Source organism: Myzus persicae, unplaced genomic scaffold (genome assembly GCF_001856785.1).
Source record: "Myzus persicae strain clone G006 unplaced genomic scaffold, MPER_G0061.0, whole genome shotgun sequence".
Lineage (NCBI taxonomy): Eukaryota > Metazoa > Arthropoda > Insecta > Hemiptera > Aphididae > Myzus > Myzus persicae.
In genome coordinates, this window is record NW_019104022.1 from 67,771 (window position 1) to 84,626 (window position 16,856).

At 29.6% G+C, this 16,856-nt stretch overlaps 1 protein-coding gene across 2 annotated transcripts in view; it reads right to left on the reverse strand.

Moving 5' to 3' along the window:
• LOC111037702 (gamma-2-syntrophin) overlaps positions 1 to 15,409 on the reverse strand; it is a 42,825-nt gene extending 27,416 nt beyond the window's left edge. Inside the window, exon 1 of one of the 2 annotated variants that reach the window (XM_022320419.1) lies at positions 14,513 to 15,409. The gene's annotated coding sequence lies outside the window, so the exon portion shown is untranslated. Of the gene's footprint in view, positions 1 to 2,696; positions 2,801 to 14,512 lie in introns of those variants that run through there. The other variant, XM_022320420.1, reaches the window with a different exon arrangement.
• Positions 15,410 to 16,856: the final 1,447 nt, after the last annotated feature.

The following is a 16,856-nucleotide window of genomic DNA, read 5'->3' on the forward strand; positions in this document are numbered from 1 at the left end:
GTAAATACAACTATAGTTGCCTTCCAAAGTCAAAAAAGTTAGTGATAGTATTAAGATATTTACAACTTTAAGAGCCAAGAGTTACCTATATTTTTGTGAATTTTTTATGAATCATTACTTAATTCCATATATATAGGACGTAACCAATTTTATAGCTCGTCAGTTAGTAGGTAGAAATTTGCGGCTTTTTACGTTGTTCATTATAGGTACACATTTGTACGCAAACAATAGTCGCTAGTCTAAAGTAAAAAATTCTGTATGTATGCAAACGAGTATCACTGACATTTTTTATCCTGTTGTCTGTTTATGACACTACTGACTCTAATCTAATCAAATAAGATTTTTTTGAAACAATGGCCTGTGATCATTCAAGTTATGGGCGTAAGTATTATGTAGTTACATATGTGTGTCGGGTGAAATAGTAAATAATAAGGTTTAAAATGTTTAAATGTATGCGTAGCTCACAATATATTATAATACTTAACACTACAATGGTGTAGTCGTGTATAAGACATTAAGGCACATATTCTACAATACTGAATCTAATTAGAAATTAGCATTAAGAAATGTAAAAGTAAAATTTATATTTTATTTAATTTAGAATTAGTTGTCCGCGTTAGATTAATCTGTATGAAATTTAAGAAATTGTAGTCTGACTGTATATTATAACATTTTTCTGTCTCATCCCGAAATTGACGACACATATAGCTGACAACAACTACTGAACTAGGTTCAAATTATTTGACTTCGAACTTTTTACTATTGCATTCTTGATTAATAGTCAATAAATTGATGTTTGGGCTGATTATGTTATTTAACTTTATAATATATGTTTAATGTATATATATTAACTCCTAAACCGTGTTAATTGTTCAATATTATGTGCGTACGTGAGTACTATAACAAATATTTAATATTCACAAGAACTGTCCCTTTTTAATAATAAACACAGACTGAAAGATTTTGTTTAGTTTGTATCTAGCGTAGTGACTCGTAATAATAATAATAATTGATCCGTCGTACCCTCATTAATCGTCGACCATAATTTAAACAAAAAATAATTGCGTATTAATTACTAATTTCGGAACAATAATAACTATCATATCGATTTCGGCAAGTGTGTGTATGTTTACATATATATATATATATATATACGTTATACTTTTTACGATTTACTAGATATAGCATATGTATGTATGATATAATAGAATAATAATAAGTTGAGACGTTGAGTAACACTTAAATTATTGCTCTGACCTGCCAGTTTTGCACGGTAATCACATCTTCAGTGTGGTATATATAAATGGAAAAAACATATTTCCAGCAAAGATGACCGATATTTGGGACGACATACGATATTCCGACATGGATTATATTATAATTTATAATTTATACGACGAGGACGTAGAACACTCGCAGTAATACACACATAGTCACATAGACGAACGCGCGTACGATAATAATGTATTATATTATTGTGTGTATTCGCTGGGGACTTGGACCGTGCGTGTACAATGTATAGGTACAATATATCGTCTATACAATATGATGTATATCATTGCGTCGTGTATTACACACGAACTCGTAAACAATAACACATCGACAGAAATATGATTATTATCAGTTCGTAAATGTCACATGATTCGGTCGTTCCGGTGGTTTATAACGCGATCGCGTATACGACAGTTGGACGGTAATTGAAAATGCTGGACCGCGCCGAGTCCGCGAAGTCGTATGCCGCCGCAGTTGTACATCGTTATTATTATTATTATTATAATATAGTGTTCTGTAATACACTACAGTGGTCCAGTGCACCGCGTGTATATATATACGAATCTGGCCGATTGCACAATTGTTTGTGTAAGGGACACGGGCAATTGACAGCGCCGTGTACGCACGTCGTGTGTATCACGAGAGTCATGTGCAGGAGGGCTGCTGACCAATGTCCACGGCGGCAACGCCATCACCGACCCCAAGCCGGCGGATCGCATATAAAAATAAGAATAATATAAGCACTTCAATTTGTTGGCGCGCGTGGACGGGACTTATACCGTGACATGTGCTGCGCCGAACCTGCTGTACAGGAATAGATAACATTGTGCGGTGCGGAAAATCGCGTCTCGACTTTTGTGCAAATAAAACGGAAAACAATCGTCGTAAAAACATCCGAAAGCGTGCGAGCCGCGATACAGTCGCTGCGTGTATACGGCGCAGACAATGATTTAATGTTTCCCCAGCGATTGCCCGGACGAGCGTTTAATGTGCCATATTTTTTTTTCGCGGCCACCCCACATCACGCATAATATACTGCGCACGAGTGTACATTGTACCTATACCTATATGTATAATATGCCGACCAGCGCACATACACGCCGCCACGCCGAAGAACTGTGCAGTGTGTGACATTTGCAGGGACCGAATTTCACGATTTATATGCATAATGTAACAACATAATCGACGTATAGAATGTCAGATGTATTATTATTGTTATTTTTTTAGGAAACCATTAAAAATAGAGTAAAGCAAACAAATGCATCGCGGCTCATCGAACACGTCACAATCCAATATACTTAATTGCGATTATATAGAACTGTTGCGGGTGTATATATTTTATTATACATATACACTTTTATATTATTAATGTAATGCGTTTTGTTGTGCGTATTATTATTATTATTATTATTACTATTGTTTACCAATATCGTTGCCGTGCAGCGGGCGGAAGATGACGATGAGTGCTTGGTGCTCGTGCTGCAGTTGCATGTACGCTATGTGCGGCAGTAGGTATGCCTATTACTAAATATACTGAAATACAACATAACAATGATTTTTTTTATTATTATTGCTGTTATACTATGCGCCAACTGATGCGTTTGTGCTATAAAAACTATAAACGGATTATAAATGGATATTGGATATTTATTTAATACATAGGATATATTATATATGTGTATTATATAAATATAAGTACTTGCGGATACAATATTATGATGCAAAAATAATCTTATCTTTTCATATGCATTATACGAGGTCCACACAGACCCTATTTATTTTTATTATAGTATTAAACGAAAACAATATCACTTTTTTCAATCGGTTGGTCATTGTGTACCTAATATTTACTTATACTACGAGTTAATCGACAAATAATATGCGGCAGTAATTAAAAATCTGACAGATAATTGTGTACTTGTACGTACATTTTGATGTTGAACTAAAAACAAATAAGATTAAGAACTATGTAGGTAGATAGGTGTCAAAGAAAACTTGAAGTAAAACTATAGAGCACAATATAATTTATGAAGGTAATTTAAAAAAAAAAACATTGAAAAGAATTACAATAATATAAAATTATAAATTATTTTATAATTAAATTATGATGTGCTTTTAAATTTGAATTAAGTTAAAAAAATAGTTAACTGCTTATTGATGTTATATATAAAAATGATTTATGAAAAAAAATATAAATGATTGATTTTTATTATTTATATAATTTATTTAATTCTTTGAATTTTTTTCTTTAAGATTTTAACCACCTTTATGTGTTGGGATATTGCAAATAATATTCCATTTAATAATATACAAAATCTTCGCACTTACCAATAATAGTACCTTTATTAAAACAACTTATACTAAAAATACTATAGGTATACTCAGTGGCGTATCCAAGATTTTTCAATGGGGGGGGGGGGATAAACAAAGTTAATTAGAATTTGACATCCGTTACTTTATACTAGGTCGTTATTACTATACACCGTGACCGAAATAACCTCTACAAATAATTGGTAATACGCAAAATGTTTCTTCAAAACCATTTACAGGAATATCATAGTTTGTAATTTGATTTTTATTTTTTAAGATTGCTACCATAACATGCGGCCAACAGGATGGCTGAAGCCCCCTTAGCCACCCCTGGATGCACAACTGAGTATACTACATATTATAACAGATTTAAAAAATTTGATAAAATATTTATGAATGTTCCATACTTATAAACAACAATATTGTTCAAACTCTTTGTAGAAATGTATATAGAATCTTATTCATAATGTACATTCTAAATATTATAAGTATTGATAAATTTAATTAAATTAAAAAAAAACATATAATATGAATAACCTTCGTTTTGTTTTATGAAAAACAAACCAATACGTTTTCATTCAATCCATCCAAAATTTTATTTGACCAATTGCACATGTATCGACAATCGGACGTTAACGAGCACACATGTCGCTCAATCAATCGACAGTCGATCATCAATCAATCATGACGATTTCCTGTTCCGCATGCTCAACTCAAATGCATCTTCATCACTTTACACGTTTTGCTAGATAAACTAAACCCTAAGGGATTTTCAATTTTAAATTATCGTCACTTGTTATGAACTTATACAAACAGTGACGATTACATTTTATTTAGCTTTTAGATTCAGAGCGGATATTGTTTAAACATTATCGTTGTACGATGATGTGTGATTTTTTTATTCGGTAAACAATTTTAATAGTATTAGAATGTGCTTCACTCTTATTTTTACACTGTAGTTGATCGATGTCAAAAATAACATGTTATTAAATTGACAAAATATTCACCTATACTTTTACATGGAAATATTTTTTTTTTTTAATTCATACCGGCTTATAAAATTTCAATAATACATCTCTAAAACGTAATTTTATATATTATGGTGGGGGGGGGGGGTAGGCTGTGTTTGAGCATAAATACCATCAACACCTCGATTACGTTTAATAAAATTAAAATACGTTAAAATACTTATTTGGGCCCAGTTACATCATAACTCAATATATTTGGGAACAACGCGTAGTTGTTTACAATTTATTATTTCAAATTTTAGCCAACTATTTTAATTTTTGAACCATTGTTCAACGTGGGGACATTTAATTTCTATATCTGTCGTGACTCGACATACCTAAATAAGTACTTATCTATAATCATAATATATAACTTTGCGTCTTTACTATATATCATTTTTATTACCTCAATAATTGATATAGCATTTTACGACGACATTTCTCAAATGCTTGTTAGTCAGTCGTCGTCACTAGTCGTACTTCACTTAATTACATATTTCTGCAAGGTGTATTTTTGTTTAAAAAATGACAAAAAAAAAATAAAAAATATGCAAAAAGTACAATTCATAACTATGATACTGATGAAAACAAACAAGGCCCTCTCATATTAATTATTATGAACACTACCTATATTAGGTCAAGACTATTAATACACTAAAAACTGTTATAGTGTGTGCTGAGTGTAGTGTTAGTTAGAATGTTGCTCACTAATTATTTTGAAACATATTAAAAACATTATTTCATAATACTAATAAAATCATTATAGAAAAGTCAATAAGTTTCTATTTTAACATTTTAAATTTGCATGTGTTTTTGGAGAATACAGGAAATTATTGAAAGTTATATTCTACTGATCAAAAAAAAATGTAATTTATTATAATGGCTTTGCTGCGTTGAATTAAAAAATGTTCATGTATTGCAGTACAATTGAATACGGAATACGTCGTAGAGATATAAATTGAAAATGGATACAATGAAGTATATTATATGGCAGTAAACTTTTTATATATTTTATTTTAGGGTATAAATTCTGTTTACAATTGAATTGCACGATTTCTGCCCTTTTTGAGTCAAAAACGATATCGCTGAATTCCGCGGTTATGGAGTTTAAAATATAAATATCGATTTCCGGTTCCGCGAGAAAGACCTTTATGACACTTTATAATATAAGTCAATTCGTTCTGGTCTTGTCCATTCATCATTTGAATGCGGAAAACATGGGCCTACAGAACAATGCATTTAAAATCGGTCAAAATAACATTTCGAGTTATGATTGTCCAATTGTTGTTATTATATTACACTCAATAATAATTATAAAACTTTGAGAAGGGATCCGTTCACGAATAACGGATAAGGGTCCGGTGGACCGTGTCCGCAAATTGCAGACAAGTGCCAGATGAAAAAAAAACAATGTCAAGTGAATTAAAATTCAAAAATTCAAATGAAAGCATTACAAAACTCCCTTTGACATTTAAACCATGCGTAACTCTTAAATAAAAAATACAACTATTATGGATATGCATAACATAATAATATATTAGCGCAGTGCGGTATGGTATAATATACTATTTATTGTGGCCTGCAACTACAGTTTTCTTTTTAATTGTACAAGTATTATACAATATCAGCCAATTAGAATTGTATATAATCTAAGAGAATATTTAAATTATTATGCGTTTCTTGTTTCTAAATTTATATTTTAAACTTATATCTATCACTTGATGACATTATTTATAAATTAGTTTAATTTGCTTGAATGATGGTACAGTGGTACAATGGACATATTATTATATTATTCATAATATTAGGTATTACTATCTGTAAGGGCTAAAACCTTTGTATTTTGTTTTTCATATTTATAACACCCTACAGAGAGGAATCGAGTAACCTACCTTTGTAAATTATTGTAGGTACCCCTACACAAATATATATAGGTATAATTGCACTATTATGATATTAAACTTAATTTTTGTTTTTAGACATGTTTATCTATTGGGGCCTGGGAGATTTCATATGGACATTTTGTGTAAGGACATTTTTACATGAATTCTTACAGAGCACATTATTACGTTTAGTATAATCAATAATAATGGTGTACTTATGTAGATTGATGCTTGGTACATTAACAGATGACGTTTTTTAAAATACCTTAACACGCTATATACACCTAGTAGGTATATTATAATAACGATTTTTGCTGAATTTTTATATTAATTGTGTTATTATGATTTTAATGTAAAACAACTATTATAAAAAAGTTTAATTATTTTTACTAGGGAAATTATTACTTAACATACATTGTGACTTAAGTCTGTTATTTATAACGAAAATATCAACAAATGGGATTTTATAATACCTAGTTAAGTGTTCATTAACATTACATACCTAAGTATACAAAATATACACATTGTGTTTTGTGTATTACACAACCAATTGATTGTATTGTTGCAAGGATATTTTTTTGGGAGGTTTTCCATTTGTTTTATCGACAAAAAATACCCAGCATAACACATGTCACAAGAATATACAAACGACATTACTTTTGAACCATTAAACAAAATATAGTTTCCATATTTTATTGTTATTATTCGAATGACCCAACAATTTTTTACGCGCACTTATAAACTGACGCTTGATTGCAATGACATGACGAAAATATATTCTATAAAAAGTGACTTTTGATAAAAAAAATATATCTTTGTATAATGTATACAAATATAACCGACGTTAATGCATGATAAAAAAATGAGTACGATTATGACTTTGAAGTTTTGGTATATTATGAAAAGTAAAAAACTGAACGTATTCCCACGAGGCGACGTAATTTTAAAAATCTGTCGAGTTAGGCCTAACGGATTACCTATACGGCTATACTTATTCTAGTTATATGCAATAAATAATAATATAATATACACTCTTTTGCCATACAAAGTATCTAATCGAATTAACAGAAATAATCGAATAAGAATACATTATAATACATAATAATATAATATGATTTTATAATCAGGCAAAATGGAAAATGGCGATCAAAATCGGCACCGGGCGATCGGGAAGGTAGTGACGAGAAAATATTTCGGGGACGAAGAATGGACGTACGCACAGACGATATATTGGTGATGTGGCGTACTTAACGTGTACGAAGCATTGTTATTGTTGTATTATTATTAAATATATTATATTTGATCGTGGCACGTGTCCTGTGCAGCGGTTCCCACGTGCCACGCCGGTGCCCCTTTTATTTTTCTCGGACACGTGCGAAACTGTTTTCTCTCCCGTGAGAACTACACGCCTTTCCCACTCTTCCGCACCCCGACCACTAACCCCTGAACCCATAGCCGGAGGGACGCCGCGGCCCGCTGCAGTGTATACACTACACTATACCACGCGGTATCAGTTGGTTCTCTGGAGTCGGTGCACGATGATCGCGTTACGGACCATAGTCGGTGCTTGCAATAAATACGTTAAGGTGAGTGGATATCAATTGTAGAAATTAAAATATATATAAATTATAATAATATTATGTAGGTTCTTGTAGTGCAATAATTTATAATATAGAGTTAGGTTTTTTCCTTATTTATCCGTTCATGTAGCTTCGTTAACCACGATGCAGATACGTACCTAAATGTGTGTTACACAATACGCATATCTCTAAAAATGTTAAGGACGCCTTACACATTTTGCGAATCGAATAAATCTACTTTTATAAAAGTATAAAACCATAAAACGATGGTAGTGGTTTTCGTCGTTAAAAAAAAAATTAGACCTTGGAACTTTGGAGTGTTTTATTTTTCATACATTGTATATGTACCATGTAGTGCTTGTGACGTGTTTAGCCCAAGTGGCAGACCAATGTAAGAGAGTTCCATTAGACGTGTCCAATTAAAATTACGATTGTATATGTGCAATAAAAACGACTGTGTGGAGAAATAGTTTGGGATTACGAACGTGACTCTAGTGTATTTGGTTGTGTGATTGAGGAAAAACGCAAAAAAGCTAGAAAATAATAATAAGACGGTCGTCTAGAGAATTGGAAAAGACGTTTTCAATAACGGAAGCGATTTTATATAGCCTATAGGCTATAGGTATATATGAAATTGAGGATACCAATAATACCCGATAGAAAAAAAATGTCTATACAGTTGGTTTTCTAGGTCGGCATAACATTATATATTGCACGTGGATTAGGGGGTAGAAAACCGCTGAGCGTGAGTGAATTTGGAATTGGAGATTATTGAATATTTGCAATTCCTGGTGTTAAATTTTAATAATATTAAATCGAAATTGGTTTTTTAAATAGGCCTTATATCGTTTTTAAATACGAAATGTAAACATGCATATTTTTTCACAATACATTTTACTGTAAATTAATTACACAAAATGTACCTATAACCTATTTATTTATAAAATAAAATAAAATATATTATCAACTATAGATAGTGGATCTCTCTACCATGAAAATGTTTAATGTACACCGTACAAGTCTGGCATGAATGATACAAATAAATAATTATTGTATACAATGTGTAAGAATAATATTATTGTAATTGATTAAAATTAAAATTTAGATTATTCATATTATAATTTATAATCATATAGGTACTATCATTGATTATAGACATACCATATTTCAGTACGGTTCAATACTACTATAACTCATATTAAAATTATTATTATACTTCCGAATATCTCTTCAACTAAAATTATTACTTATACATAGTACATTGCATTCCTGAATAAAAGAAAAATGTACGATTAATAATTTTAAACACGTAGGTATACATGTCAAAATCATTATTAATAAAAAGTGAAAGCATATATTTTCCATATCCATGGAAACAAATAAATCAAAGTTTACTCTTATTTTTTCTGGTGTTTTACTCTTTTTTTACCTAAAATTAATGTTTAGTAAAAATATTTTTTTACAATTCTCAGTAGTGTAATTATTTACCATTAAAAAAAAACAATATTTTTAAAATAAGATGAACAAATATTAAAATTTACTAGGTACTTATTTATATTATCTAACGGCTAATGTTATTTAGTGTTTTAATACTAAACTATATATTTTCATAAATTAAGAATTAAGACATTTTTTTTTTTTTGAAAGTTAAAGAGTAGGGTAATTATACATTTATACTTATACAATATTTATCTTAGGATAAATTCAATAAGTATATTTGTTATATCATATTTGGAACGAAAGCATGAATCTATTATTTGTTATGTGGACTATATAGTCAATAAACATATATTTTTAAAATCTAAGAAATATTTTCTCAATAGGTACCAGTTTTTGAAAAATCTATTTTTTTTATAAATTCATTAAATAATAACAGCAGGAATTTTAAAACATCACCAAATATTTATCACATGATAAAATTATAAAAATATTTGGACTATAATTAATTGTATACATTTGATTTTTTTCGATTTGCGTTTATGAAATGTTTATTTCTAATGAAAAAAGTTTAAGAACAAAATGTAAGTTTCTTTATAAAGAGTTCTTACCGCAGTTAAAAAATAATTAAAGTAATTAGGCATTTGTAGATAAAAATTTTACAAAATTGGTTCTTTAAACAAAAAATAATGATTTTAGTTATTTTGTTGCAATTCAAAAATGTATAGTTAATAGTAAACTTGAACCATTATTTTTATTAAGTATAATATTGTTTTCTATGTACATACAATGACATTTAAAAAATATTTAGACAAAGTCCAAGCTATTTATACCACGAACATATTATTCACACCATTCTACGGTATGACACTCATCGGTATCAGTTATTAAGTTAATAACAATTGTAAGTATTTAAATTAAAAATATAATAAAACATATTAATAACTAATAGTACAATATATGTGATATTTTTACATTGAAACAAGTACTTTTTCTTATAATTTTTATAGTTTAAAAAACGTTGTCACTTTAAAATCCCTTTCAACAACTTTTGAAAACTGTATTCTGAGTAAGTGCCATTCACTTTAAATTCCAAATCCCGAGGAAAAATTTGTTTTTTTAAACTCTTTTAAGTATATAAAATATCAAGTTTATTATATATTTTTTTATTACTAAGTTCTCTTATATGTAAAAAGTATTTTAAGTATGAAAAATAAAAAAACGAATAATTAAAAAAAAATATTCTATTTGGAGTATGAAAGTTACAACGGTTATATTGTTTCTTTTCTCGGAAACGTATTTATACTTTGTATGTAAATCAAATACTATTCAAACTATTGGACTGTTCGTAGAAAAAAAGGCATTAGAATAAACGAAGAAAATCTCAATAAACTTTTGTACAATTTTTTTTTTTATTTGATAGCAAAATCGGTCTTGCTTATTTAAAGAATATCTCAATATTTACCTGAAACAATCTCTCTGAATACGCATGCTACATCTACAATTAATAATTCAATGACAAGTACTTATTGCACCCTAAACATTATTTTTTTTATGAATATTATTATTGGAAACTTATTATTTATATATTTAAACTCGTTTACTGATTTATTGCAACATTTTACCTAATAGTAAAAATAGAAATAGTCCAAATCCAGACTAATTAATGTTATATAGTCAAAATTAGAATACAACAATTTCGTTGTTTAACAAAATACCGGACACAATATTATGATACTTATTAGTTTTAATGTTACAAAATAGTATACAACATAGTATATTATGTATGTGTTGAGTTCAGAATCATTATCGATAAACTTGAGTTCTAGAAGTATGATGTCTTAAATAATTTTTAACTTATTGTGAACTACGCAGATACTTACTGAAATTGTTGTAGGTATGCACAAATAATAATTATTATTACCTTTGTATTTATTTTTTCTAAATACCTAAGTACTATATAAAATTTTTGTAAAGTTTATTATAAAGTTATATGTGCAACTTATTGTTATGTAATTTTTTTTAATACAACGGTCTATGCTAGATTTTTATCCTTTTTCAACTCAAATTATGAATTAATACATTTAAACATTTTCCATAAGAACCGCATTCTCTTGGAATAATACAAACTTTTAATTTTAAAATGATTCATAGTAGTATTTTTAATTTATATTTAAATTAAATATTTTTAGTTACTCTCATATACAAACATATCAAATATCTGATTAACGTTTTATCCATAAAAATGTTATATTATTATCAGTTATAATTTATATGTATCAAGAGTTTTGACACTAGACAGGATATGATAGTGCTCAAATATTATTTTAAATGTTAATCCATCACTACAGTATATTATAGGTTTATAATATAGTGGATTAAACTTATATTGTATCTATACATATTACATTATGCAATCATATGGCATAGAACGTACTACTTAAAAATTACCAAAAGCAAATTTCAATAGGTGTATTGTATCAAAATGATAATAACAAAATATTGTTGTACCTGCAAGTCTACATGACACCATATAGATCGTTTATTTACCATGGCATTTTCCAACGGGTGATTAAAAATTTAAATCAAATTCAACGTGGATACAATTTTAAATTGCATTATAAAATACGAATATATCAAACCACTCAGGTCGAAAATGATACATAGGTAGGTATATAAATGCAATATCACCCCGCAACATTATTTGTAATTGCCGTTATACATTACTTCTACTGAAACCATTTATCTCTGCGAGGTTTAGTATAGTAAAAGTTCTTTAGTAGACTGTCATAGGATATTAAGTTAAATTTACAATGCTTTTACGTCCATGTAATATTAAGTATTAACTATATAAATGGGGCACAGCGACCAATCTTCTGGTATTAGCTATAAATTAGGTAGTTGGTATTGATTTAAAATTCAATGTCAGAAACTAAAACACAATACAAAATGAAGCGATACATTTTTAATAAACCGAGTTCATTTTTTTTTTTATTAATATTTTATATCCTTAGCGGCATAAGCCATTGGATGGACATAATCATATTACATTGTAATACATATTTTAATACAAACAAAAAAAATTAATTAGAAATTTTTTTTAAAATTTGGTTGGGCAGCAAATATGAATTTTAAAGCGGTACAAATTGATTGAAGATGATTGAGTTGTTCAGTATTTAATCGGATGAGTCTTATAGTTAAATTATTAAAGACTTGCAAAATATACAGTTTATGACTTGCGTTTTTCCCTTTTTTAAGGTGATAGACCATAGTCCATAGGTGTTAATTATCAGTGTTTGAATTTAAAAATATCAGAAATTGGATTTTCCAAAATATAAAAATAGTTTGCATATTTGAAGATTGATTATAATATAATTATGTAGGGACTTTAAAATGTGTACTCTCACCCGCTCCGATTCCATTACAATTTAAGTTCTGATTGTTATAACTTATAGCAACAAACTTATTTATTTTAATTTATTTATTTTTGTTTTGTTTTTAGAAAAAAGAAGGACCTTTAATAAGAGTATTATTATTTTATACTTTATAAAATTATATGATGTAGGTAGATTATGGATGAGGTATTATGAACATTACAAAACGTCGAACTTAAATTATTGTATTATTTCAAAAATTAACGGCGTAAATAGATGCAAAACATTTAGTAGTTGTGTATTATTGGTATACCATTATGTTAGGCGAAGTTAGTGTATTTTTATTTCTTTTGGTTATCGCTTTGCAAATAAGACTATCGATAGGATATAAAACATTTGTATATAATTTTAATATTAAATAATCAAATTTTCTAGTTCTAGTTTCAAAATTTGTGATTTTTATCAGGAATACGTATTTTATTTTGGTTTGCTTACAAACAGCTACTCGTTATAGAATAAATCAAATAAGCAGCGTGTGTAGGTGGTCGATTACTATAAAAGGCCTATTACACCGTCTCCGCGTATTCCGTGTGAACCATTTGGTTAACCCTTTGCCACAATTTATTAAATAGTTGAAAATATTTAACTATTCCACAGTGAGTTAGGTATGTTTATACAAATGTCGTTAATAATGTGTAATGACTATATAATGAAATCGATTTACCTAGACAATACAATTTAATTATTTGAATAATGTGAAAATTCTGAACACGGGCCACACGGTTTACATGGACACGTAATATAACCCCTTAAGCGTTTTACGCGGGAACTGGGTATTTTTTACGGGTTTGTCGTCAAACGCCGCATTAACCACCGTTTGGCGCCGAACCTCGGCTATAAGGATAATCAATTTAATAATTGCTGAAATGCGTGTACCGGAGCAATATATAAAAATCGTGAAACCATTTGCGGGGCACTATAAATCATTAACGATTTTTCAGCCGCCAATTATGCGTGCGGTGTATGGTAAGGTACCGACTAATACACCTATAGGTATATACAAAACCTGGTTAGGTAATATTTTGATACCACGAATCACTGTATTATATTATACACGCACAGGTTAAGACTTTAAACATAATAATAATATAATCGTGTATATAAAATGATGTGTGATATTTTAACGGGTTTATTCTCGTTACAGGTGCTGAAAAAAAGATTGGCTGGAAAACGGGACGACAGGCGACGGTGCCGGTGGCAGGTCTACTCTGCCACTGGTACGTCGCCGATCGACGAGCTGCTGCAGTGTTATAATTATTACGACAACGAGGCTGTCGATAATATGATCAACGAATTCATCGACAACAGGCAGAAAACCACTGTCGGTCGTCCGACGTGAGAAAAACCACGCCACGCACAATAATAACACTATTATTATTATTATTTTTATACTTCATATAATATATACCTATTATAATATTATTATGTCCTATAGTACACGCACGCATTTCCAATATTATATCAATTTAATATTTTGACATATATATTTACAATAATCGTGTGACGACGACAGTACAAATAATGATCGAAATGACAGTAATATACTAGTATAATATTGTCAATCTTAATAAATACGTTGCCAGACTTACCCAGGACGTAGATTTTTGTGACGATGGACTATCTATTCCTATCTCACGCCACCGCTGTCATACCGGAGATCGCACGCGACGCAGACACACCACAATCGAACAACCGCGAGTTGGCCAAACGTTGAGCGTTCCGACCGGAGACGGCGTTACTACTGGTGGCGGTACGCTGGTAGTGCGGCGCGACTGCTGTGGCGGTCGCAGCGTCGGTCGATAATCGAATAAGTTTATAGTGTCCGTGGGCGACCGACTGCCGCCGCCGCCCGGCATGCGCCGTGAAGACCGGCAGACAAACGCGCATATTACGCCGCTCGCGGAATACCTGATACACGGTATAGCGATACACCCGTCAGTGACGCGTGAAAAGTTCTCTACTCCTCCTCCGGTCGATGTCATTTGTTGTTTTTGAAAGGATCGGCCTGAATGAGCGGCCAGAAAATTAACCGCAACACCGAAACAACCGCGTAAACGACACGCGACCTTTGATCGTAACCGTGGTCAATCGCGCGAATCGCTACCGCGGTATGCGTGCCAATCTATTACACCTGTATTCTATTACATCTGTAGATAATACCTATGTTATATCCTTATTATACTATTTGTACATCTTCTACCCAGTAGGTATATTTACTATTATGAACAAAATAAGTTACTGATAAATCCATAGAAATTAGTTCGAAATTGCATTGTTTAATATATTTACCAATGAACATTATTAACTATTAATTCATTGGAGTTATTTTTATTTAAAGTTTTAAAGCCAAAGATTGATGTATCAAAATTATATTGTTTTATGTTTTTGTTTTAATCTGAAATTTATTTAAATTCACAAACTAAAGAATATGTTTGTAACTTTATAAGTTCTCAAAATACCTATATACATGTATCATATTACTATTCATTAGTATACTATAATAATATATTTTTTAAATGTTTTAAACTTTCTCAAAATATATATTATAATCAATAATATAAGTATGATAAAAACAAATCACCTATATTATAAAACCTGTTATAATCTTCTTAAAGAATAAATAAATATATTATACACATCATTTGCAGGGTCTACAACTAAATTGCATGAAAACAACAACACTTGGCTATTTAATCAAATTAACCATGTTCTAGATGGACACTAATAACCACTATTGATACCTTTCTGGTACAGTGATTCAATGATGTATTTGTTACTAATCTTCGATAATGAAGCATTTAAGTTCAGAATCAAGTTGATATACAATACTACTATATAGAACATGGTCAATATTAGTAAAACTGTTGAATGGATGGATCTATATTTATTCTGTTTACTGATTTTTTTAAGATGAATAGTTGCTCATCTAATCCTTACTGATTTTATGTCGTTTGCGGCTACAATAACCAACACCATTCAATGATTTGAGCCTTTAGCTGTTTTTATCATTATTTATTATATAATGAGAAACCAGAGAAAATAAAAAATATTTTATTAATAATTGTACATTACTTTAGTATATTGGCTGATTATGATAATTCAACTTATACCTAGTTTTGTAGTTAATTTCCGTCTTAGCAGTCACTATTATAATAAATAAATATTATAAACATAATATATCTACCCATATGCACAAACATCTGATTTTTCTTAGTGGGAGACTGGAGTACACCATAATATTGAAAAAAAATATATGGTGGCCTATTCTCCATTTCACATATTCATTGAAATCAATACGAAATGTATTATATTTTATTGGCAAATAATTCATTTTTAAAGGAGTTAATTGCGAACCTTATTTTTTAAGGCGTATTTGATAGGCAATTTTTCTAACACGTATGGTTACGTACTGCACTGTTGTTCGAGTACTGAGCTACGATCATTAATAATATTATGTGAGTGGCTCCATAGTAAAATAAATACAAAAAAAAAAAAATAATAGTAATAAATATTATTTATTTTATTATGAGTGGCTCTAGCAGCACACAACCAAAACATCACCCGCATGATTCACTGCATTCAATAAAATATAATATTTTGTTCCTACTGCAATATAAATTAATTTACACATAAAAGCCTGACAAAAATACGCTTAGCGCGATTGCATTTTTATTCTGTTAAAATATTTGTGCATGTTGGCCTTCTTTTAGTTTATTGTAGAAATCGATTGTTGAATTAAATTGTTCTATTGTTCTATTCTATAAAAAAAAACACTATAAACTTATATTCACTATTTGAGAAATCAAAATAAGATAGTAACAAATATTACTATAAGAATTTAAAATTCGATCAAATGGTGTATTATTTTAGTTGGTACATAATTTCTCAAACAAATTTGTCTAAATATTTGTATATCAAATTATTATTATATTT